General features: G+C 55.9%; 1 protein-coding gene across 1 annotated transcript in view; it reads right to left on the reverse strand.

Annotated features, from left to right (window-relative positions):
- Positions 1-267: 267 nt before the first annotated feature.
- LOC144773660 (NACHT, LRR and PYD domains-containing protein 12-like) overlaps positions 268-24,388 on the reverse strand; it is a 603,733-nt gene continuing 579,612 nt past the window's right edge. The window contains exon 12 of the mRNA XM_078658808.1: positions 268-656. The gene's annotated coding sequence lies outside the window, so the exon portion shown is untranslated. The remainder of the gene's footprint in view (positions 657-24,388) is intronic.

Here is a 24,388-nt window from a genome sequence, read left to right on the forward strand (position 1 = left end):
GCAATAGGTGGTAGGGGGGTTATTTTATAGGGCTTCTTTCTTTCTTATTTTTTCGGTGCACTCTTCATGGGATGAATGTAATTTTGTGTATCTCTAATAAAAGAGAGGGACCCAACAGCCAAAGGGGTAGGGTACCGTAAAGACAAATGCCAAAAAATGAAATCCCCTTTGGGCAATTTAAATCACATATATTCAATGCACAGCAAACTCTAATCAAAGAACCTTAATTCACACAATGTGATGAACAAAGAGGAAATGTGAAAATTATATTAAAAAATTTATACAGTTTATTCAAACAGATATTAAAAACATTTAAGGCTTATTGGGAGCACATGATCCAAGCCTATCATAGGTACAATATTGTTAAAAACAGTATAAAACACATAGGCACAAAACTAAACAGAATAAAATAGGATAAGATAGAATGGGAACAACACTAAGGAAAAATAGTTCCTATTGCACAAAGGAAAATACAAAAGTCATCCAGCGATCAATTCTGATCAATATTCCAATTCTCCGTCAGAATTATTGCCTCCACAGACTTAGAGTAATAATCCCTTGCTTGAGCATCGACGCGTTTCGGTGGGCAAATTAATAAATAACCAACACCTTCTTCAGGAAAATATTATATTCATTCCCATTAAAACATTACGTTTCTGTAAAGAAAAAAGTAAGAATAAACACTTTTTACTAAACACATTCCAAAAACAGATACATCATTAAATTTACATAACCTCTAAGTTCAAACTGAATAAATAATTCACTTTGTAATGCATAGCCAGCAACAATCAAAACACGATTCAATCTCCAAGTTAACATATACATATAGTTGTAAATACATTCTAGACAAAGGGTAGGGCCTCAAGATAGATGCACAAAGCTCCGCCTACTCCCTATATTTTGTGTAAACAGGTAAATTTAACTCCGCAATGCTTATTGGATATGAATTGATTGTAAGATGATTTGTCTTCTTGGGTGGGGTGCCGTGGCGGGGGCTTTAAGAAATGTAAGGAAATGCAATAAATATCTTTAATTAAAAAGAAAACACCTTTGCCAATTTTCATGCATGTCTGATGTTTTTTACCATCTTAAAGTATGTAACGACACTGTTGATCACAATGCCAAATCGTATCCATTATATGTACTGTATGTCTTTCATATGCCCTGCTATTGTTCTTAATAAAAACAAATACAAATAAAAAAACACCCTATCTTTTGAGAAAAGAAGAACAACAGGTGTCTCGCAGTCCTCTCTCAAATGGGAGCATCAGGAGTCTGAGAACCCCGTCAGAAACCCTCTCATCTACAGTGGGTATATCCTTGGAGCCCGCCCTCAACCCTAGACACAACGTACACACAATAATTGGTATTTTACAATATACAATATTTATTGTGCTTCATTCGTCTACAAATAATTTGTGTATCAGAATAGTGATAATTATTGTGAAAACCTCAAGTCTTTTTAAAAACTAAAGCAAGACTTACATTTCCTGTTGCCATTTTTATTGCACAAACCTACTCTGATAGTCTGATCTCTATTCATTTTGCATAAAAGCTCTCAGCCCTAAAACTACTCAGTCATGTTTGGTTATTGCATTTCCCTAAATTCTATCATGCCACGACATGGGGTTTTCCCCACATACCTCAACAAGCATTGGCATAGCCAATAGGTCTCGCTTTTGGGACCTTCTAAGTGTTTAGTTATTGTTAGACCTGGCACCTTGGCGTGAGTTTCCCTTCCACTTTTTGCTGATGTGCCGCAGGTGTTTTTTCTGGTGTCCACTACTCAGGGCACTGCGCCACGGCCAACCCGTGCCGCAGTGCAAGTGCTCCCTACTGTAAAGTGTATCTGTGATTGATGTCCATGATTGGTTCATTGGATTTACTGTCAGTCCTTAGTAAAGTGCACCAGGAGTGCCAGGGCTTGTAATTGCCAATGCTGCTAGTGGGCCTGCAGCGCTGGTTGCGCCACCCACAGAAGCAGCCTTTTAAAATGTGTCTAGGGTCTGCCATTGCAGAACTTGCGTGCAGTCTGGTACTGTCATGCTGGCTGGGCAAGTGCACACTCTTGCCAGCCTCTAAACCTTCCCTTGACTTCATATTAGTCACCCCTATGTTAGGCCTGAGGGCAGGGTGCATTGTAAGTGTAAGGTAGGACATGCTCTGATGTGTGTGGCATGTCCTAATAGTGAATTACAGCCAAATTCGTTTTTCACTATTGTAAGGCTACCTGTTCCCTTTAGGCCAGATGGGCTGCTAGAATTATTACACTCTATAATCCCAGCAGGCTCAGGGAACATGGTAAAAATTAGTGTTTAGTATGCCTGAACTCAGAATAATGAAATACTTCTTTTAGTAAAGTTTATTTTAATATCCTGTGTTTGCAAATGCTACTTTTAGAAAGCTAGCATTTGCTTGCCTAACCATTTCAGCCCGCCTCTGCTTGGATGTGTATCTGACTGTCTGGGTTGTGTGAGTGACAGGGCTGGGGGATGACAGGTGGTGAATACCAGGATTACACCTTAGTGGGAGGTGGGAGTTTCCCTGGACTATGCATTAGGCTGTGCTCTGCCACCACAATGCTGGCTCCGCCCCCCTGGGGAGCGACTGATGACTCAGCCTGCACCTGTCCCAGGAAGGGCAAAACCTGTCAACAAAGTACTCCTGGCTGCCCCTGTCCTCACAATGCTGGCTCCGCCCCCCTGGGGAGCGTCTGATGTGCCTGCCCTCACACTGAATGCAGAAGCCAGAAGTACCCCCAACAAGTGCTCAGGGGCTGAGAGCAGTTATGCAAAGGCCCCCCTGCCTGTAAGAACAAAAGAAACTGTGTATAAAAGTAGGAGCCCTGCTCCTTGTAAATCAGATCCTGTTTGTGCTACAGAAGAAACTCTGCCCGAAGAGAAGGACCTGGAAGAAGACTACAAGGAGGAGTGCTGTCTTTGGCCTGTGTCTGGTGCCTTGCTGCAGAAAGAGAGGAGAGAATAGACTACAAGAGACTTTTGCTTTTATTGAACTTTGTGCCAAACTCTGCTAAAGATCTCCAAGGGCTTGCTGTGGAACTTGCCCCCTGACCAGCGCCCCAGGAACAGTGGGCGCTACCCCCTTGACAGAGGAACCGCTGTGAAACGCTGCTTTCCCCCAGCACGCCTATCCAGGAAAAGCGGAGCGCCCTGTGACCATCGCGCTCTCCATCGCGCTCTGGGTGTTGCCATCCCTCTAAACACCGTGACTGCCGCCTGCTAGGCCAAGAAGCATCGCAAAGACCAGCCCCGCTGGCCCGAGCACCGTGACTGGCCCCGAGCCGCAGCTCGCAACGTGAAGAGAGGTCGTGCCCGGTGCCTGCTTGCACCCCTCCGTGACTTGTGCCCTTGAAATCGCCTGCCGCTGTCCGAGAAACAGCTGCGGCGTGTGGTGCAAGAACGCCGCCTGGATTGCCTGTGACGTGCTCTGCGGATCGCCGCCCACTGCGTGTGCCCCCTCTGTGAGAACCCCGAGGCGCTCTATCAGCGTGACCCGGCCCGCGCCGCAACGCCAACCTCCGAGCTCGAGCCGAGCCGCCGCTCGCTCCAACCCAGGGAGGAAGACACCGCGACGAGGATCACCGCGCCGACCTGCGACCTGACCGCCTCGACCCCTGTTCAAGTTAGAAAAGGTACTGTTGTTGCCCCCGCGGTGCGAGCATCTGGCCTGCCCCGCTCGCACCGCCCTCTGATCAGCACAGCCCTCGGAGCCGCTTGTTGAACGCTCCCAGGGCCCCCGCTCTCTCCCCAGCCAGTCGCGCACAGCCGTGCGGCTCGCACTGAGAGGCGGACTCGTACTGACCTGCCGCCGCTCCCGCCAGAAGCGTGAGCCCTTGCCGGTCGGGCCCATTCGATCGTCAGAGGCGCACCAAGGCCCCCAGCAGGCAACCCCGCCTTTTTGATAACATTGAACAGGAAAGCCCCAAACAATATCGTGTTTGGGGAATAAGAAGAACAAGCTGATTAAACACTGTGACTTTGCTGAGAGTAACTGGAACCTTGCATTTTGAAGTAACTGAACTGTATTTACAAGCCTGCTTCTAAGAATATATAAAGAGAGTATATTTTTACTACAATACAGTTTGGTGTCATTGTGTGGTGGGTTAGTGGTGTTTGGTGTGATACTGCAAATGTTTAACCACATGTGCCCCAGAGATTAGCCTAGACTGCTTGCGCCACACTACCTAGAGGGTGAGCAGGGGTTGTTCTTGAAGGTAATCCTTTGCCCTGACTTGGAAGAGAGGGTCCCTGCTTGTCGCCAGTGCTGCACTGCGCCAACCAGAGACCCCCAATTTCAACATTGGTGGCAACGGTGGGATCACAAATTTACATTTGCAGTGTCCTTACATTAACTACTGACCATTGCACAGTGATTACAGTCCAGTAACTTAGCCACAGACTTTTTAATTATTTCTTTTCTTTGCTGAAAGAAGATCCCTAGTGTTGAAATCATGCCTGGCACAAACAGTGTGGATAGGGCAGAGTCTGTAGCCTCTGATGTGTTGGAGATAGAATGGGATGGATCAACGTTGGATGACTACACAAATAAAGAACTAACGTTCTTTTTGCAGAAAACTCAAGGTTCCACGGTCAGGGTGCAAGAACAAGGAGGATTTCTACAAGGCCCTGAAAGCCTGGGTGGAGTCAAGGGATCCACCTGAGGATGAGAATGCACCTGGAAATAATGTGGTAATTGAGCGACCAGACAGCATTCATAGCTTTGGCAGAGGCCTGTCGCCAGAGGAGCTGGCAGACAGACAGGCAACCAGGGATCATGAAATGAAGCTGGCAGAATTGAAATTGAAGGGCCAACTGGAGCTTGAGAGCAAAAGAATGGCTCTGGAAGAGCGAAGAATCGAAATGGATCATGAAGTGAAATTGAGGGAGATGAGTCTAAAAGAGAAAAGTTTGGAGCATCCTCCCTCTGGTGGCAGCACAACGCCGGTGCAGGTAGAGTCCAGGGTGTACATCCCCAAAGATGTAGTTAAGGAGTTCTTTAGGGGGGATGACATAGGACAGTGGTTTAGGGCTTATGAAGTAGCCATGTCCTCCCACCGGGTCCCTGACAAGGATTGGGGAGCGGGGTTGTGGGGAAGGTTCCTTAGCGAAGGGCGGGACACCCTCCTAGATTTGCCCCTTGAAGAACAGAGTTCCTATCCCCGCATGAAAGAGGCCTTAATGACCAGGTATGGGCTTACCCCTGAAATGTATAGACAGAGGTTCAGGGGGTGTGAGAATCGTCCTGGGGGTACATATGTGGAGTATGTGACTTTTTTTTGCAGAGCCCTGGATGGTTGGGTGAAGGGTAACAAGGTGAATGATTTTCAAGGTCTCTTTGATTTAATTGCATGGGAGCACTTGTCTAGTAATTGTTTTCCTGAGCTACGCCAGCACCTGATTGATAGCAAGCTGTCCAACCCGAGGAAGCTTGCTGAGGAGGCGGACCGCTGGCTCAGCACCAGTGTCCACAAGGGTCCAGTGGGACACTCCGCCAAGGGTGGGCAGGGTCCCCAGCAGAAGAGTGGGGGGGACAGGGGTAAACAGAAAGGGTTCCCTAAAGGCCCCCAAAGTAATCCCCAAGGGAACCAGCAGAAAGGTTCTCAGCCTCCCCCACCCCCGAAGCAGAACGGGGCCCCGACAGGTAAACCTGTTCCAAAGGGGCCCTTCAATTGTTACAGATGTGGTGACCCGGGGCACATTGCCAGTGACCCCAAGTGTCGCCTGTTTGGAAAAACAGCACCCACTGGTGCTCCACCCGGGCAAGTGACTAGTGTTCACTTAGGAGAAGAAGTGATGGTCCCAGGGGGTGGGGATCCTGTTCAGATGACCTTAGTCTCACTAGGAGACAGTGAGATGGTCCCTACAAACTACCTGCCCTCTAACACTAAGAAATATGGTCAGGTGGTGACCATCAATGGTAGGAAAGCTGAGGCTCTTAGAGATACAGAAGCCAGTGTGACTGAAGTGAGGCAGCACCTGGTGTCTCAAGAGCAGGTTGTACACCATGCCTACTGTAGGGTTGTCAATGCTGACAATTCAGAGAGTCAGTGTCCGATGGCTCAAGTTCCCTTCGAGTGGGGGGGGGTCTCTGGTACTCTGCAGGTCTGTGTGAGGAAAACCATGCCTGTGGACTGTTTGCTAGGGAATGACTTGGAGGACTCCCCTTGGCAAAAGGTGGAGAAGACGACTCACCTGAAGATGGTGGGTCTGCCTGACTGGGCGTGCGTGACCACCCGGTCAATGGCAGCCAGTAGGGGTGCTCAAGAGGTCCTGGGGCCTGAAGGAGAGGCCCAGGAACCGGCCTTAGGGAGAAGGCGCCGGGGGCGCGGGAAACCGGCCCCTGAAGTTCCCACGGTCCAGGAGGAAGCAGACCTTGAGGGGGATGCCCTGGAGCCTACTGGGGAACAGATTGCTGAACTGGGGGACCTGCCTGAGCTGACCCATTGGCAGCAAGAAGGAGGCCCCTCCAGGGAGGAATTCTGCAGGGAGCAGAAAGAATGCCCTTCACTCGTGGGTATGCGGCAGCAGGCTGCAGACCAGGCCAATGGTGTTCAGGCCAAAACACATTATGTGTACTGGGAGAATGACCTCCTATATTCAGAGCCTAAGGCTGCTGAACCTGGGTCAGCCCGTGTGCTGGTGGTACCCCAGAAGTTCAGAGCCTTCCTACTGGGGCTGGCTCATGATGTGCCGTTAGCAGGACATTTGGGGATGGACAAGACCTATGACAGGCTTGTCACCCACTTCTACTGGCCCCAAATGCACAAGAGCTCAGATGCTCATTGTAGGACCTGTCAAACTTGCCAGGCAAGTGGGAAGTGCGGAGGGAAGAACAAGGCTCCCCTCCAACCATTCCCTGTAGTCAGTACTCCATTCCAACGAGTGGGTATTGACATTGTTGGGCCTCTGGACCCCAAGACAGCCATGGGCAACAGGTTCATCCTGGTCTTGGTGGACCATGCCACCCGGTACCCTGAAGCCATCCCTCTGAGGACAGTGACGGCCCCCGTGGTGGGACGTGCACTGATGGGAATTTTCTCACGAGTGGGATTCCCTCTAGAGGTCGTGAGTGACAGGGGGACCAACTTCATATCCAAATATATGAAGTCCCTTTGGCAAGAGTGTGGTGTAACCTACAAGTTCACCACCCCTTACCATCCCCAAGGAAATGGGTTGGTTGAGAGATTCAACCGAACCCTGAAAGGCATGATCATGGGCCTGGAAGGTCCAATGAGTCGTAAGTGGGACGTCCTCTTGCCATGCCTTCTCTTTGCATACCGTGAGGTGCCACAGAAGTCCCTAGGGTTCAGCCCCTTTGAACTGCTGTATGGTCACCCAATGAGAGGACCACTGAGTTTGGTAAGGGAAGGCTGGGAGCAATCTCCCAGGAAACCTCCCCAGAATGTATACAGTTACATGCTGGCCTTCAGAAACCAGACCAGGCGCTTCAGACAACTTGCTGAGGCAAATCTGGAAGCCAGCCAGGAAGAGATGAATTGGTGGTACGACCAGAATGCCACTCTGGTAGAGCTTCAGCCTGGACAAGAGGTGTGGGTCTTGGCCCCAGTGGAGCCTTGTGCACTTCAGGATAAGTGGACAGGTCCATTTGAGGTTGTGGAGCGCAAGAGTCCAGTAACCTACTTGGTGGACATGCAGACTCCCAGGAACCCTTTAAGGGTCCTACATGTTAACCGCCTGAAGCCCCACTTGCGAAGGTCCGAAGTGGGCATGTTGTTGGCAACTGACGATGGAATGGAAGAGGAGTCTGAGCCTCTACCGGACCTCTTAGTGGCCTCTGAGAAAGATGGGTCAGTGGATGGAGTTAACCTCTCACCCACCCTGACGCCTGAGCAACAGGAAGACTGCCGCCAATTGCTGGGGCAGTTTCCAGATCTGTTCTCCCTGGTTCCTGGTGTCACAGATTGGTGCGTCCATGATGTGGACACAGGAGACAGCTTACCTGTGAAGCATAAGGCTTACAGAGTGACTGACAGGGTCAGGGCCTGCATCAAGGAGGAGGTCTCCAAGATGCTTGCTCTTAGGGTGGTTGAGTCCTCCAGCAGTCCTTCGTCCAGCATCGTGGTCTTGGTCCCAAAGGCTGCTGCGCCGGGAGCCACACCTGAACTCCGGTTCTGTGTGGACTACAGAGGACTCAATTCAGTCACCAAGACTGACGCGCACCCTATCCCCAGAGCTGATGATCTCATTGATCGGCTAGGGGCTGCCCGGTTCCTCAGCACGTTTGATTTAACGTCTGGGTACTGGCAGATCGCCTTGACCGATGGGGCCAAAGAGAGGTACGCATTCTCTACACCAGATGGGCATTTCCAGTTCCGGGTTATGCCATTTGGAATGAAGAATGCCCCAGCCACCTTTCAGAGGTTGGTCAACCAGGTGTTGGCTGGGCTGGATGAGTTCAGTGCCGCCTACCTGGATGACATCGCAGTGTTCAGTGGTACCTGGCCAGAACACTTGCGAAACCTCTGGGAAGTGTTGACGGCCCTGCGCAAGGCAGGCCTCACAATCAAGGCAAGCAAGTGCCAGATTGGGCAGGGTTCAGTGGTGTACTTGGGACACCAAGTGGGGAGTGGCAAGGCGGCACCCTTGCAACCCAAAATTGAGACCATCCTGGCTTGGGCACCCCCCAAGACCCAGACTGCAGTGAGAGCCTTCCTGGGGCTCACTGGGTATTACAGGAGGTTTGTCAAGGGCATTGGCACTATTGTGACCCCCTTGACAGAGCTGACTTCTAAGAAGCAGCCCAGGAATGTGATTTGGACTGACACCTGTCAAAAGGCTTTTGACACCCTGAAGACTGCCATGTGCATGGCGCCCGTGCTCCTGGCTCCTGATTTCTCCAAGGAATTCATAGTGCAAACAGACGCTTCAGAGCATGGTGTAGGGGCTGTTCTCTCACAGATGACTGAGGAGGGCTGGGACCAACCTGTAGTCTACATCAGTAGGAGGTTACTTCCACGGGAAAGTAGGTGAAGTGCAATAGAGCGAGAAGCATTTGCTGTGGTCTGGGCGCTGAAGAAGCTAAGATCCTACTTGTTTGGGTCTCACTCCCGGTTCCAGACAGACCACAGGCCCCTCAGATGGTTGATGCAGATGAGGGGTGAGAACCCAAAACTGTTGAGGTGGTCCATCTCCCTACAGGGTATGGACTTCATGGTGGAACACCGCCCTGGCACAGATCACGCCAACGCTGACGGTCTGTCCAGGTTTTTCCGCCTTAGTGATGAGGAACTCCCTGGGGAAGGGTAGTTCCCCCCACATTTCAGCTGGAGGGGACATGTGTTAGACCTGGCACCTTGGCGTGAGTTTCCCTTCCACTTTTTGCTGATGTGCCTCAGGTGTTTTTGCTGGTGTCCGCTACTCAGGGCACTGCGCCACGGCCAACCCATGCCGCAGTGCAAGTGCTCCCTACTGTAAAGTGTATCTGTGATTGATGTCCATGATTGGTTCATTGGATTTACTGTCAGTCCTTAGTAAAGTGCACCAGGAGTGCCAGGGCGTGTAAATGCCAATGCTGCTAGTGGGCCTGCAGCGCTGGTTGCGCCACCCACAGAAGCAGCCTTTTAAAATGTGTCTAGGGTCTGCCATTGCAGAACCTGCGTGCAGTCTGGTACTGTCATGCTGGCTGGGCAAGTGCACACTCTTGCCAGCCTCTAAACCTTCCCTTAACTTCATATTAGTCACCCCTATGGTAGGCCTGAGGGCAGGGTGCATTGTAAGTGTAAGGTAGGACATGCTCTGATGTGTGTGGCATGTGCTAATAGTGAATTACAGCCAAATTCGTTTTTCAGTATTGTAAGGCTACCTGTTCCCTTTAGGCCAGATGGGCTGCTGGAATTATTACACTCTATAATCCCAGCAGGCTAAGGGAACATGGTAGAAATTAGTGTTTAGTATGCCTGAACTCAGAATAATAAAATACTTCTTTTAGTAAAGTTTATTTTAATATCCTGTGTTTGCAAATGCTACTTTTAGAAAGCTAGCCTTTGCTTTCCTAACCATTTCAGCCCGCCTCTGCTTGGATGTGTATCTGACTGTCTGGGTTGTGTGAGTGACAGGGCTGGGGGATGACAGGTGGTGAATACCAGGATTACACCTTAGTGGGAGGTGGGAGTTTCCCTGGACTATGCATCAGGCTGTGCTCTGCCACCACAATGCTGGCTCCGCCCCCCTGGGGAGCGACTGATGACTCAGCCTGCACCTGGCCCAGGAAGGGCGAAACCTGTCAACAAAGTACTCCTGGCTGCCCCTGTTCTCACAATGCTGGCTCCGCCCCCCTGGGGAGAGTTTGATGTGCCTGCCCTCACACTGAATGCAGAAGCCAGACGTACCCCCAACAAGTGCTCAGGGGCTGAGAGCAGTTATGCAAAGGCCCCCCTGGCCTGTAAGAACAAAAGAAACTGTGTATAAAAGTAGGAGCCCTGCTCCTTGTAAATCAGATCCTGTTTGTGCTACTGAAGAAACTCTGCCCGAAGAGAAGGACCTGGAAGAAGACTACAAGGAGGAGTGCTGTCCCTGGCCTGTGTCTGGTGCCTTGCTGCAGAAGGAGAGGAGAGAAAAGACTACAAGAGACTTTTGCTTTTATTGAACTTTGTGCCAAACTCTGCTAAAGATCTCCAAGGGCTTGCTGTGGAACTTGCCCCCTGACCAGCGCCCCAGGAACAGTGGGAGCTACCCCCTTGACAGAGGAACCGCTGTGAAACGCTGCTTTCCCCCAGCACGCCTATCCAGGAAAAGCGGAGCGCGCTGTGACCATCGCGCTCTCCATCAAGCTCTGGGTGTTGCCATCCCTCTAAACACCGTGACTGCCGCCTGCTAGGCCCAGAAGCATCGCAAAGACCAGCCCCGCTGGCCCGAGCACCGTGACTGGCCCCGAGCCGCAGCTCGCAACATGAAGAGAGGTCGTGCCCGGTGCCTGCTTGCACCCCTCCGTGACTTGTGCCCCTGAAATCGCCTGCCGCTGTCCGAGAAACAGCTGCGGCCTGTGGTGCAAGAACGCCGCCTGGATTGCCTGTGACGTGCTCTGCGGATCGCCGCCCACTGCGTGTGCCCCCTCTGTGAGAACCCCGAGGCGCTCTATCAGCGTGTCCCGGCTTGCGCCGCAACGCCAACCTCCGAGCTCGAGCCGAGCCGCCGCTCGCTCCAACCCAGGGAGGAAGACACCGCGCCGAGGATCACCGCGCCGACCTGCGACCTGACCGCCTCGACCCCTGTTCAAGTTAGAAAAGGTACTGTTGTTGCCCCCGCGGTGCGAGCATCTGGCCTGCCCCGCTCGCACCTCCCTCTGATCAGCACAGCCCTCGGAGCCGCTTGTTGAACGCTCCCAGGGCCCCCGCTCTCTCCCCAGCCAGTCGCGCACAGCCGTGCGGCTCGCACTGAGAGGCGGACTTGAACTGACCTGCCGCCGCTCCCGCTAGAAGCATGAGCCCGGGCCGGTCGGGCCCATTCGATCGTCAGAGGCGCACCAAGGCCCCCAGCAGGCAACCCCGCCTTTTTGATAACATTGAACAGGAAAGCCCCAAACAATATTGTGTTTGGGGAATAAGAAGAACAAGCTGATTAAACACTGTGACTTTGCTGAGAGTAACTGGAACCTTGCATTTTGAAGTAACTGAACTGTATTTACAAGCCTGCTTCTAAGAATATATAAAGAGAGTATATTTTTACTACAATACAGTTTGGTGTCATTGTGTGGTGGGTTAGTGGTGTTTGGTGTGATACTGCAAATGTTTAACCACATGTGCCCCAGAGATTAGCCTAGACTGCTTGCGCCACACTACCTAGAGGGTGAGCAGGGGTTGTTCTTGAAGGTAATCCTTTGCCCTGACTTGGAAGAGAGGGTCCCTGATTGTCGCCAGTGCTGCACTGCGCCAACCAGAGACCCCCAATTCCAACAGTTATCCAGCACAATATCCTTGATGCAACAACATAAACCGTTGCATAGCCAAACACTTAGAAGGTCCCAATGGCGAGACCTATTGGCCTTGCCAATGTTTTTTTTGTATGCACTCTGTACATTTTTGCCACCCAGACCATGTGTGTTGGGATCCCTTCACATGGATGGCCCGTGCCACGACATACACTGCAATAGGTCTCGCCCTTGCGGGAGTTTAAGCTATGACCTCTGTAAAGTACCATGCCTTTTATTTATGTGTTGACAATACCTGCAAGCCTGCTTGCACTGCACAGGCTGCGTAGAGGCAGACATGACTTCAGAGAGTAAACAACAAGCAGGTCCCGGTGCTGCTAAGGGACAGAAAGGTGCCAGTGACAAGCGAGGACACAAAGAAAGCATCACTCTGTCCTCCCCATCACTCTGAGAACTCGTGAGCACTTCAGGTGCCCCATCTTTTCTTCCGGCTTCTCAGGAGTCCAGCGCTAGCGTTAGTGTCCCGATGACAATGTTTGCAGGTGGCACCAAAAAGGCAAAGGATGCCAAGTCACGAAGAAAAGTGTCCTTCAAAAGCGAGATGCAAGTGAGCGAGCAGTCTCAAATATTGGGTAAGTCCTGCACAATAAGGGACCCACTGTGACGCTCTGCTCAAGATGGCGCAGGGAGTAATGACCAGGACCCTTCAAAGCGCGGGGAATATTTACTGCTCATCCTCGATGGGTCGATGGGCCGCTACCACTGCAATGGCCTCAGTCAAAGACGGGAGACTCGTTTGAACTCTGACAGGGCTTCATTAGAGAGGATACCAGGCTGGGAAACGAAAGAATAACCGAAGCTCATTTTAAGAATAACCAAACGTTTGCACCTGTGAACAAAAGAAGCATGTAATCTAATTTATAATTAAGTCACTTTTCTGCAAATGTACGCAAAGTATTAATGATCTGATCACATGTCCTTGAAGCAGGGATGTCTCAGCGAGGTACTCCAGCAGCCTTTGGCATGGGGGCCGCAACATCCTCAGCAGGGCGAGGCTCTCTGGAGCCCCATCTTCAGCAGTGCCAGGCTCTCTGGAGCACCATCCTCAGCAGTGCCAGGCTCTCTGGAGCACCATCCTCAGCAGGGCGAGGTTCTCGGGAGCACCATCCTCAGCAGCGCGAGGCTCTCGGGAGCCCCATCCTCAGCAGCGCCAGGCTCTCGGGAGCACCATCCTCAGCAGGCGAGGCTCTCTGGAGCACCATCTTCAGCAGCGCTAGGCTCTCTGGAGCCCCATCCTCAGCAGCGCGAGGCTCTCTGGAGCACCATCCTCAGCAGTGCCAGGCTCTCTGGAGCACCATCCTCAGCAGGGCGAGGTTCTCGGAAGCACCATCCTCAGCAGCACGAGGCTCTCGGGAGCACCATCCTCAGCAGGGCGAGGCTCTCTGGAGCACCATCTTCAGCAGCGCGAGGCTCTCTGGAGCCCAATCCTCAGCAGGGCGAGGCTCTCTGGATCCCCATCCTCAGCAGCGCGAGGCTCTCTGGAGCCCCATCCTCAGCAGCGCAAGGCTCTCGGAGCACCATCCTCAGCAGTGCCAGGCTCTCTGGAGCACCATCCTCAGCAGGGCAAGGTTCTCAAGAGCACCATCCTCAGCAGCGCGAGGCTCTCGGGAGCACCATCCTCAGCAGCGCGAGGCTCTCGGGAGCACCATCCTCAGCAGCGCGAGGCTCTCTGGAGCACCATCCTCAGCAGCGCGAGTCTCTCTGGAGCCCAATCCTCAGCAGGGCGAGGCTCTCTGGAGCCCCATCCTCAGCAGCGCGAGGCTCTCTGGAGCCCCATCCTCAGCAGCGCGAGGCTCTCGGAGCACCATTCTCAGCAGAGCGAGGCTCTCTGAAGCCCCATCCTCAGCAGGGCGAGGCTCTCTGGAGCACCATCCTCAGCAGTGCCAGGCTCTCTGGAGCACCATCCTCAGCAGTGCAAGGCTATCTGGAGCACCATCCTCAGCAGTACCAGGCTCTCTGGAGCACCATCCTCAGCAGCGCAAGGCACTCTGGAGCACCATCCTCAGCAGGGCGAGGATCTCTGGAGCACCATCCTCAGCAGCGAGAGGCTCTCTGGAGCACCATCCTCAGCAGGGCGAGGCTCTCTGGAGCACCATCCTCAGCAGTGCGAGGCTCTCTGGAGCACCATCCTCAGCAGCGAGAGGCTCTCTGGAGCACCATCCTCAGCAGTGCCAGGCTCTCTGGAGCCCCATCTTCAGCAGTGCCAGGCTCTCTGGAGCACCATCCTCAGCAGGGCGAGGTTCTTGGGAGCACCATCCTCAGCAGCGCGAGGCTCTCGGGAGCCCCATCCTCAGCAGCGCGAGGCTCTCGGGAGCACCATCCTCAGCAGGCGAGGCTCTCTGGAGCATCATCCTCAGCAGTGCCAGGCTCTCTGGAGCACCATCCTCAGCAGGGCGAGGTTCTCGGGAGCACCTTCCTCAGCAGCGTGAGGCTCTCGGGAGCACCATCCTCAGCAGCGCGAGGCTCTCTGGAGCACCATCCTCAGCAGCGCGAGGCTCTCTGGAGCCCAATCCTCAGCAGGGCGAGGCTCTCTGGAGCCCCATCCTCAGCAGCGCGAGGCTCTCTGGAGCCCCATCCTCAGCAGCGCGAGGGTCTCGGAGCACCAACCTCAGCAGTGCCAGGCTCTCTGGAGCACCATCCTCAGCAGGGCGAGGTTCTCTGGAGCACCATCCTCAGCAGCGCGAGGCTCTCGGGAGCACCATCCTCAGCAGCGCAAGGCTCTCTGGAGCACCATCCTCAGCAGCGCGAGGCTCTCTGGAGCCCAATCCTCAGCAGGGCGAGGCTCTCTGGAGCCCCATCCTCAGCAGCGCGAGGCTCTCTGGAGCCCCATCCTCAGCAGCACGAGGCTCTCGGAGCACCATCCTCAGCAGCGCAAGGCTCTCTGGAGCCCCAGCCTCAGCAGGGCGAGGCTCTCTGGAGCACCATCCTCAGCAGTGCCAGGCTCTCTGGAGCACCATCCTCAGCCGTGCCAGGCTATCTGGAGCACCATCCTCAGCAGTGCCAGGCTATCTGGAGCACCATCCTCAGCAATACCAGGCTCTCTGGAGCACCATCCTCAGCAGGGCAAGGCTCTCTGGAGCACCATCCTCAGCAGGGCGAGGCTCTCTGGAGCCGCATCCTCATCAGTGCGAGGCTCTCTGGAGCACCATCCTCAGCAATACCAGGCTCTCTGGAGCACCATCCTCAGCAGTGTGAGGTTCTCTGCAGCCCCATCCTCAGCAGCGCGAGGCTCTCTGGAGCACCATCCTCAGCAGGGCGAGGCTCTCTGGAGCACCATCCTCAGCAGTGCGAGGCTCTCTGGAGCACCATCCTCAGCAGCGAGAGGCTCTCTGGAGCACCATCCTCAGCAGTGCCAGGCTCTCTGGAGCCCCATCCTCAGCAGTGCCAGGCTCTCTGGAGCACCATCCTCAGCAGCGCAAGGCTCTCTGGAGCACCATCCTCAGCAGTGTGAGGCTCTCTGGAGACCCATCCTCAGCAGCGCGAGGCTCTCTGGAGCACCATCCTCAGCAGTGCTAGGCTCTCTGGAGCACCATCCTCAGCAGGGCGAGGTTCTCGGGAGCACCATCCTCAGCAGCACGAGGCTCTCGGGACCACCATCCTCAGCAGTGCGAGGCTCTCTGGAGCCCCATCCTCAGCAGCGCGAGGCTCTCGAGCACCATCCTCCGCAGCGCGAGGCTCTCTGGAGCACCATCCTCAGCAGTGCCAGGCTCTCTGGAGCACCATCCTCAGCAGAGCGAGGCTCTCTGGAGCACCATCCTCAGCAGGGCGAGGCTTTCTGGAGCCCCATCCTCAGCAGCACGAGGCTCTCGGGAGCACCATCCTCAGCATGGAGAGGCTCTCTGGAGCACCATCCTCAGCATGGAGAGGCTCTCTGGAGCACCATCCTCAGCAGGGCAAGGCTCTCTGGAGCACCATCCTCAGCAGTGCGAGGCTCTCTGGAGCCCCATCCTCAGCAGCGCGAGGCTCTCTGGAGCCCCATCCTCAGCAGGGCAAGGCTCTCTGGAGCCCCATCCTCAGCAGTGCCAGGCTCTCTGGAGCACCATCCTCAGCAGTGCCAGGCTCTCTGGAGCACCATCCTCAGCAGTGCGAGGCTATCTGGAGCACCAACCTCAGCAGTACCAGGCTCTCTGGAGCACCATCCTCAGCAGCGCGAGGCACTCTGGAGCACCATCCTCAGCAGGGCGAGGATCTCTGGAGCACCATCCTCAGCAGCGAGAGGCTCTCTGGAGCACCATCCTCAGCAGGGCGAGGCTCTCTGGAGCACCATCATCAGCAGTGCGAGGCTCTCTGGACCACCATCCTCAGCAGCGAGAGGCTCTCTGGAGCACCATCCTCAGCAGTGCCAGGCTCTCTGGAGCCCAATATTCAGCAGTGCCAGGCTCTCTGGAGCACCATCCTCAGCAGTGCCAGGCTCTCTGGAGCACCATCCTCAGCATGGTGAGGTTCTCGGGAGCACCATCCTCAGCAGCGCGAGGCTCTTGGGAGCCCCATCCTCAGCAGCGCGAGGCTCTCGGGAGCACCATCCTCAACAGGCGAGGCTCTCTGGAGCACCATCCTCAGCAGGGCGAGGTTCTCGGGAGCACCATCCTCAGCAGCGCGAGGCTCTCTGGAGCACCATCCTCAGCAGGGCGAGGTTCTCGGGAGCACCATCCTCAGCAGCGCGAGGCTCTCTGGAGCACCATCCTCAGCAGCGCGAGGCTCTCTGGAGCCCAATCCTCAGCAGGGCGAGGCTCTCTGGAGCCCCATCCTCAGCAGCGCGAGGCTCTCGGGAGCACCATCCTCAACAGGCGAGGCTCTCTGGAGCACCATCCTCAGCAGTGCGAGGCTCTCTGGAGCACCATCCTCAGCAGTGCCAGGCTCTCTGGAGCACCATCCTCAGCAGTGCGAGGCTCTCTGGAGCACCATCCTCAGCAGCGAGAGGCTCTCTGGAGCACCATCCTCAGCAGTGCCAGGCTCTCTAAAGCCCCATCTTCAGCAGTGCTAGGCTCTCTGGAGCACCATCCTTAGCAGGGCGAGGTTCTCGGGAGCCGCATCCTCATCAGTGCGAGGCTCTCTGGAGCACTATCCTCAGTAATACCAGGCTCTCTGGAGCACCATCCTCAGCAGGGCGAGGTTCTCGGGAGCCGCATCCTCATCAGCGGGAGGCTCTCGGGAGCACCATCCTCAGAAGGCGAGGCTCTCTGGGGCACCATCCTCAGCAGAGCCAGGCTCTCTGGAGCACCATCCGCAGCAGGGCGAGGCTCTCGGGAGCACCATCCTCAGCAGCGCGAGGCTCTCGGGAGCACCATCCTCAGCAGCGCGAGGCTCTCTGGAGCACCATCCTCAGCAGCGCGAGGCTCTCTGGAGCCCAATCCTCAGCAGGGCGAGGCTCTCTGGAGCCCCATTCTCAGCAGCGCGAGGCTCTCTGGAGCCCCATCCTCAGCAGCGCGAGGGTCTCGGACCACCAACCTCAGCCTCAGCAGTGCCAGGCTCTCTGGAGCACCATCCTCAGCAGGGCGAGGTTCTCGGGAGCACCATCCTCAGCAGCGCGAGGCTCTCGGGAGCACCATCCTCAGCAGCGCGAGGCTCTCTGGAGCACCATCCTCAGCAGCGCGAGGCTCTCTGGAGCCCAATCCTCAGCAGGGCGAGGCTCTCTGGAGCCCCATCCTCAGCAGGGCGAGGTTCTCGGGAGCACCATCCTCAGCAGCGCGAGGCTCTCTGGAGCACCATCCTCAGCAGCGCGAGGCTCTCTGGAGCCCAATCCTCAGCAGGGCGAGGCTCTCTGGAGCCCCATCCTCAGCAGCGCAAGGCTCTCGGGAGCACCATCCTCAACAGGCGAGGCTCTCTGGAGCACCATCCTCAGCAGTGCGAGGCTCTCTGGAGCACCATCCTCAGCAGTGCCAGGCTCTCTGGAGCACCATCCTCAACAGTGCGAGGCTCTCTGGAGCACCATCCTCAGCAGCGAGAGGCTCTCTGGAGCACCATCCTCAGCAGTGCCAGGCTCTCTAAAGCCCCATCATCAGCAGTGCCAGGCTCTCTGGAGCACCATCCTTAGCAGGGCGAGGTTCTCGGGAGCCGCATCCTCATCAGTGCGAGGCTCTCTGGAGCACCATCCTCAGCAATACCAGGCTCTCTGGAGCACCATCCTCAGCAGGGCGAGGTTCTCGGGAGCCGCATCCTCATCAGTGCGAGGCTCTCTGGAGCACCATCCTCAGCAGTGCCAGGCTCTCTGGAGCACCATCCTCAGCAGCGCGAGGCTCTCGGGAGCCCCATCCTCAGCAGCGGGAGGCTCTCGGGAGCACCATCCTCAGCAGGCGAGGCTCTCTGGGGCACCATCCTCAGCAGAGCCAGGCTCTCTGGAGCACCATCCTCAGCAGGGCGAGGCTCTCGGCAGCACCATCCTCAGCAGCGCGAGGCTCTCGGGAGCACCATCCTCAGCAGCGCGAGGCTCTCTGGAGCACCATCCTCAGCAGCGCGAGGCTCTCTGGAGCCCAATCCTCAGCAGGGCGAGGCTCTCTGGAGCCCCATCCTCAGCAGCGCGAGGCTCTCTGGAGCCCCATCCTCAGCAACGCGAGGGTCTCGGAGCACCAACCTCAGCCTCAGGAGTGCCAGGCTCTCTGGAGCACCATCCTCAGCAGGGCGAGGTTCTCGGGAGCACCATCCTCAGCAGCGCGAGGCTCTCGGGAGCACCATCCTCAGCAGCGCGAGGCTCTCTGGAGCACCATCCTCAGCAGCGCGAGGCTCTCTGGAGCCCAATCCTCAGCAGGGCGAGGCTCTCTGGAGCCCCATCCTCAGCAGCGCGAGGCTCTCTGGAGCCCCATCCTCAGCAGCACGAGGCTCTCGGAGCACCATCCTCAGCAGCGCGAGGCTCTCTGGAGCCCCATCCTCAGCAGGGTGAGGCTCTCCGGAGCACCATCCTCAGCAGTGCCAGGCTCTCTGGAGCACCATCCTCAGCAGTGCCAGGCTATCTGGAGCACCATACTCAGCAATACCAGGCTCTCTGGAGCACCATCCTCAGCAGGGTGAGGCACTCTTGAGCACCATCCTCAGCAGGGCGAGGCGCTCTGGAGCACCATCCTCAGAAGTGAGAGGCTCTCTGGAGCACCATCCTCAGCAGGGCGAGGATCTCTGGAGCACCATCCTCAGCAGTGCGAGGCTCTCTGGAGCACCATCCTCAGCAGCGAGAGGCTCTCTGGAGCACCATCCTCAGCAGTGCCAGGCTCTCTGGAGCCCCATCCTCAGCAGTGCCAGGCTCTCTGGAGCACCATCCTCAGCAGCGCAAGGCTCTCTGGAGCACCATCCTCAGCAGTGTGAGGCTCTCTGGAGACCCATCCCCAGCAGGGCGAGGCTCTCTGGAGCACCATCCTCAGCAGTGCCATGCTCTCTGGAGCACCATCCTCAGCAGGGCGAGGTTCTCGGGAGCACCATCCTCAGCAGCACGAGGCTCTCGGGAGCACCATCCTCAGCAGTGCGAGGCTCTCTGGAGCCCCATCCTCAGCAGCGCGAGGCTCTCGGAGCACCATCCTCAGCAGCGCGAGGCTCTCTGGAGCCCCATCCTCAGCAGGGCGAGGCTCTCTGGAGCACCCTCCTCAGCAGTGCCAGGCTCTCTGGAGCACCATCCTCAGCAGAGCGAGGCTCTCTGGAGCACCATCCTCAGCAGGGCGAGGCTTTCTGGAGCCCCATCCTCAGCAGCACGAGGCTCTCGGGAGCACCATCCTCAGCAGTGCGAGGCTCTCTGGAGCACCATCCTCAGCAGTGTGAGGCTCTCTGGAGACCCATCCTCAGCAGCGCAAGGCTCTCTGGAGCACCATCCTCAGCAGGGCGAGGCTCTCTGGAGCACCATCCTCAGCAGTGCCAGGCTCTCTGGAGCACCATCCTCAGCAGCGCGAGGCTCTCTGGAGCACCATCCTCAGCAGGGCAAGGCTCTCTGGAGCCCTATCCTCAGCAGCGCCAGGCTCTCTGGTGCCCCATCCTCAGCAGGGCAAGGCTCTCTGGAGCCCCATCCTCAGCAGGGCGAGGCTTTCTGAGGTGCCGGGTTTTTACGAACCCGGTGGTGCCAGGGGATAACACCCGAAGACCTCTGAGTTCTCCCTTGTTCCGGACCACAGAAACACTGAGTCTTCTAGTCGCAGTCAGAGATCAAGTTTTATTGGTAGCTACCAAGTAACACGTGTCCCAGAAGTACACCACACGGGGAGTATATTCTCGGGAGACTGTTCATTTTTACAGAACCAGCCTTCTCCTTATATACAGAAATATTAGCTGCAAGCAAGAATTCTTGAGTTTATGATATGGCTATACACATATTTCTACAATAATACAAAGAGCGAAGTCATGTAAGCAAGCCCACATTTTAGATGTCCAGTTCGTGATAGATTACCCGGTTAGGCCCGGAACTCCCATCAGATATCGACGAAATACCAATAAAGAAAGGCACCTCCTAGTCATAAAACTGGCCATAAACAGGGAACGTGGACAGGTGCATGTTTGTAGAAAGCATGGTCTGTATGTAGTGAATGGTTTGTGGAATGTTATGCATTGATGCTATCGTATTCGGCCACTGGGCGAGGGGCTGCCCAAACAGGTTTGGCTAAAGGCAATGGAGTCAGTTGGGACAGGTCAGGGGGAAGTCAGGGAAGGTGGACGTGTCCTTTTAGATCAAGCTCGACCTTTAATTGACTTATCATGAGGGCAAGACGTAAGATGGATGCCGTTTACAAAATGGAGTCTAAGGGGTCGGGACGGAAACTACGATTTAGGGGTGTTGGCAACCCTCGATTATGACGCAAATGCATAGGAATGATGTCCTAATCATTATCGGTTCGTTGACACCAAATTCGTCATGGTACGTTGATATTTTGGGACACGGGTATTGGACCTCGATATCGGGATAACAACAGGGTCCAGATTTTCAGAACCACATTCCTGGTGCACCATCCTCAGCAGTGCCAGGCTCTCTGGAGCACCATCCTCAGCAGGGCGAGGCTCTCTGGAGCACCATCCTCAGCAGTGCCAGGCTCTCTGGAGCCCCATCCTCAGCAGGGCGAGGCTCTCTGGAGCACCATCCTCAGCAGTGCCAGGGTCTCTGGAGCTCCATCCTCAGCAGTGCCAGGCTCTCTGCAGCACCATCCTCAGCAGTGCCAGGCTCTCTGGAGCCCCATCCTCAGCAGCGGAGCACCATCCTCAGCAGCACGAGGCTCCCTGGAGCCTCATCCTCAGCAGGGCAAGGCTCTCTGGAGCCCCATCCTCAGCAGCGCGAGGCTCTCTGGAGCACCATCCTCAGCAGGGTGAGGCTCTCTGGAGCACCATCCTGAGCAGCGCGAGGCTCTCTGGAGCCCCATCCTCAGCAGCACCAGGCTCTCTGAGCACCATCCTCAGCAGCGCGAGGCTCCCTGGAGCCTCATCCTCAGCAGCGCGAGGCTCTCTGGAGTCCCATCCTCAGCAGTGCGAGGCTATCTGGAGCACCATCCTCAGCAGCGCGAGGCTCTCTGGAGCACCATCCTCAGCAGTGCCAGGCTCTCTGGAGCACCATCCTCAGCAGCGCGAGGCTCTCTGGAGTACCATCCTCAGCAGCGCGAGGCTCTCTGGAGCCCCATCCTCAGCAGCGTGTGGCTCTCTGGAGCACCATCCTCAGCAGCGCGAGGCTCTCAGGAGCACCATCCTCAGCAGCGCGAGGCTCTCTGGAGCCCCATCCTCAGCAGCGCGAGGCTCTATGGAGCACCATCCTCAGCAGCGCGAGGCTCTCTGAAGCCCCATCCTCAGCAGCGCGAGGCTCTCTGGAGCACCATCCTCAGCACCGCGAGGCTCTCTGGAGCACCATCCTCAGCAGCGCGAGGGTCTTTGGAGCATCATCCTCAGCAGCGCGAGGCTCTCTGGAGCACCATCCTCAGCACCGCGAGGCTCTCTGGAGCACCATCCTCAGCAGTGTGAGGCTCTCTGGAGACCCATCCTCAGCAGCGCAAGGCTCTCTGGAGCACCATCCTCAGCAGGGCGAGGCTCTCTGGAGCACCATCCTCAGCAGTGCCAGGCTCTCTGGAGCACCATCCTCAGCAGCGCGAGGCTCTCTGGAGCACCATCCTCAGCAGGGCAAGGCTCTCTGGAGCCCTATCCTCAGCAGCGCCAGGCTCTCTGGTGCCCCATCCTCAGCAGGGCAAGGCTCTCTGGAGCCCCATCCTCAGCAGGGCGAGGCTTTCTGAGGTGCCGGGTTTTTACGAACCCGGTGGTGCCAGGGGATAACACCCGAAGACCTCTGAGTTCTCCCTTGTTCCGGACCACAGAAACACTGAGTCTTCTAGTCGCAGTCAGAGATCAAGTTTTATTGGTAGCTACCAAGTAACACGTGTCCCAGAAGTACACCACACGGGGAGTATATTCTCGGGAGACTGTTCATTTTTACAGAACCAGCCTTCTCCTTATATACAGAAATATTAGCTGCAAGCAAGAATTCTTGAGTTTATGATATGGCTATACACATATTTCTACAATAATACAAAGAGCGAAGTCATGTAAGCAAGCCCACATTTTAGATGTCCAGTTCGTGATAGATTACCCGGTTAGGCCCGGAACTCCCATCAGATATCGACGAAATACCAATAAAGAAAGGCACCTCCTAGTCATAAAACTGGCCATAAACAGGGAACGTGGACAGGTGCATGTTTGTAGAAAGCATGGTCTGTATGTAGTGAATGGTTTGTGGAATGTTATGCATTGATGCTATCGTATTCGGCCACTGGGCGAGGGGCTGCCCAAACAGGTTTGGCTAAAGGCAATGGAGTCAGTTGGGACAGGTCAGGGGGAAGTCAGGGAAGGTGGACGTGTCCTTTTAGATCAAGCTCGACCTTTAATTGACTTATCATGAGGGCAAGACGTAAGATGGATGCCGTTTACAAAATGGAGTCTAAGGGGTCGGGACGGAAACTACGATTTAGGGGTGTTGGCAACCCTCGATTATGACGCAAATGCATAGGAATGATGTCCTAATCATTATCGGTTCGTTGACACCAAATTCGTCATGGTACGTTGATATTTTGGGACACGGGTATTGGACCTCGATATCGGGATAACAACAGGGTCCAGATTTTCAGAACCACATTCCTGGTGCACCATCCTCAGCAGTGCCAGGCTCTCTGGAGCACCATCCTCAGCAGGGCGAGGCTCTCTGGAGCACCATCCTCAGCAGTGCCAGGCTCTCTGGAGCCCCATCCTCAGCAGGGCGAGGCTCTCTGGAGCACCATCCTCAGCAGTGCCAGGGTCTCTGGAGCTCCATCCTCAGCAGTGCCAGGCTCTCTGCAGCACCATCCTCAGCAGTGCCAGGCTCTCTGGAGCCCCATCCTCAGCAGCGGAGCACCATCCTCAGCAGCACGAGGCTCCCTGGAGCCTCATCCTCAGCAGGGCAAGGCTCTCTGGAGCCCCATCCTCAGCAGCGCGAGGCTCTCTGGAGCACCATCCTCAGCAGGGTGAGGCTCTCTGGAGCACCATCCTGAGCAGCGCGAGGCTCTCTGGAGCCCCATCCTCAGCAGCACCAGGCTCTCTGAGCACCATCCTCAGCAGCGCGAGGCTCCCTGGAGCCTCATCCTCAGCAGCGCGAGGCTCTCTGGAGTCCCATCCTCAGCAGTGCGAGGCTATCTGGAGCACCATCCTCAGCAGCGCGAGGCTCTCTGGAGCACCATCCTCAGCAGTGCCAGGCTCTCTGGAGCACCATCCTCAGCAGCGTGAGGCTCTCTGGAGTACCATCCTCAGCAGCGCGAGGCTCTCTGGAGCCCCATCCTCAGCAGCGTGTGGCTCTCTGGAGCACCATCCTCAGCAGCGCGAGGCTCTCAGGAGCACCATCCTCAGCAGCGCGAGGCTCTCTGGAGCCCCATCCTCAGCAGCGCGAGGCTCTATGGAGCACCATCCTCAGCAGCGCGAGGCTCTCTGAAGCCCCATCCTCAGCAGCGCGAGGCTCTCTGGAGCACCATCCTCAGCACCGCGAGGCTCTCTGGAGCACCATCCTCAGCAGCGCGAGGGTCTTTGGAGCATCATCCTCAGCAGCGCGAGGGTCTTTGGAGCACCATCCTCTGCAGCGCGAGGCTCTCTGGAGCACCATCCTCAGCAGCGCCAGGCTCTCTGGAGCCCCATCCTCAGCAGCGCCAGGCTCTCTGGAGCACCATCCTCAGCAGCGCCAGGCTCTCTGGAGCACCATCCTCAGCAGTGCGAGGCTCTCTGGAGCCCCATCCTCAGCAGCACGAGGCTCTCTGGAGCACCATCCTCAGCAGGGCGAGGCTCTCTGGAGCACCATCCTCAGCAGGGCGAGGCCCTCTGTAGCCCCATCCTCAGCAGCGCGAGGGTCTCTGGAGCACCATCCTCAGCAGCGCGAGGCTCTCTGAAGCCCCATCCTGAGCAGCACGAGGCTCTCTGGAGCACCATCCTCAGCAGCACGAGGCTCTCTGGAGCACCATCCTCA

Source organism: Lissotriton helveticus, chromosome 8 (genome assembly GCF_964261635.1).
Source record: "Lissotriton helveticus chromosome 8, aLisHel1.1, whole genome shotgun sequence".
In the NCBI taxonomy this organism is placed as follows: Eukaryota; Metazoa; Chordata; class Amphibia; order Caudata; family Salamandridae; genus Lissotriton; species Lissotriton helveticus.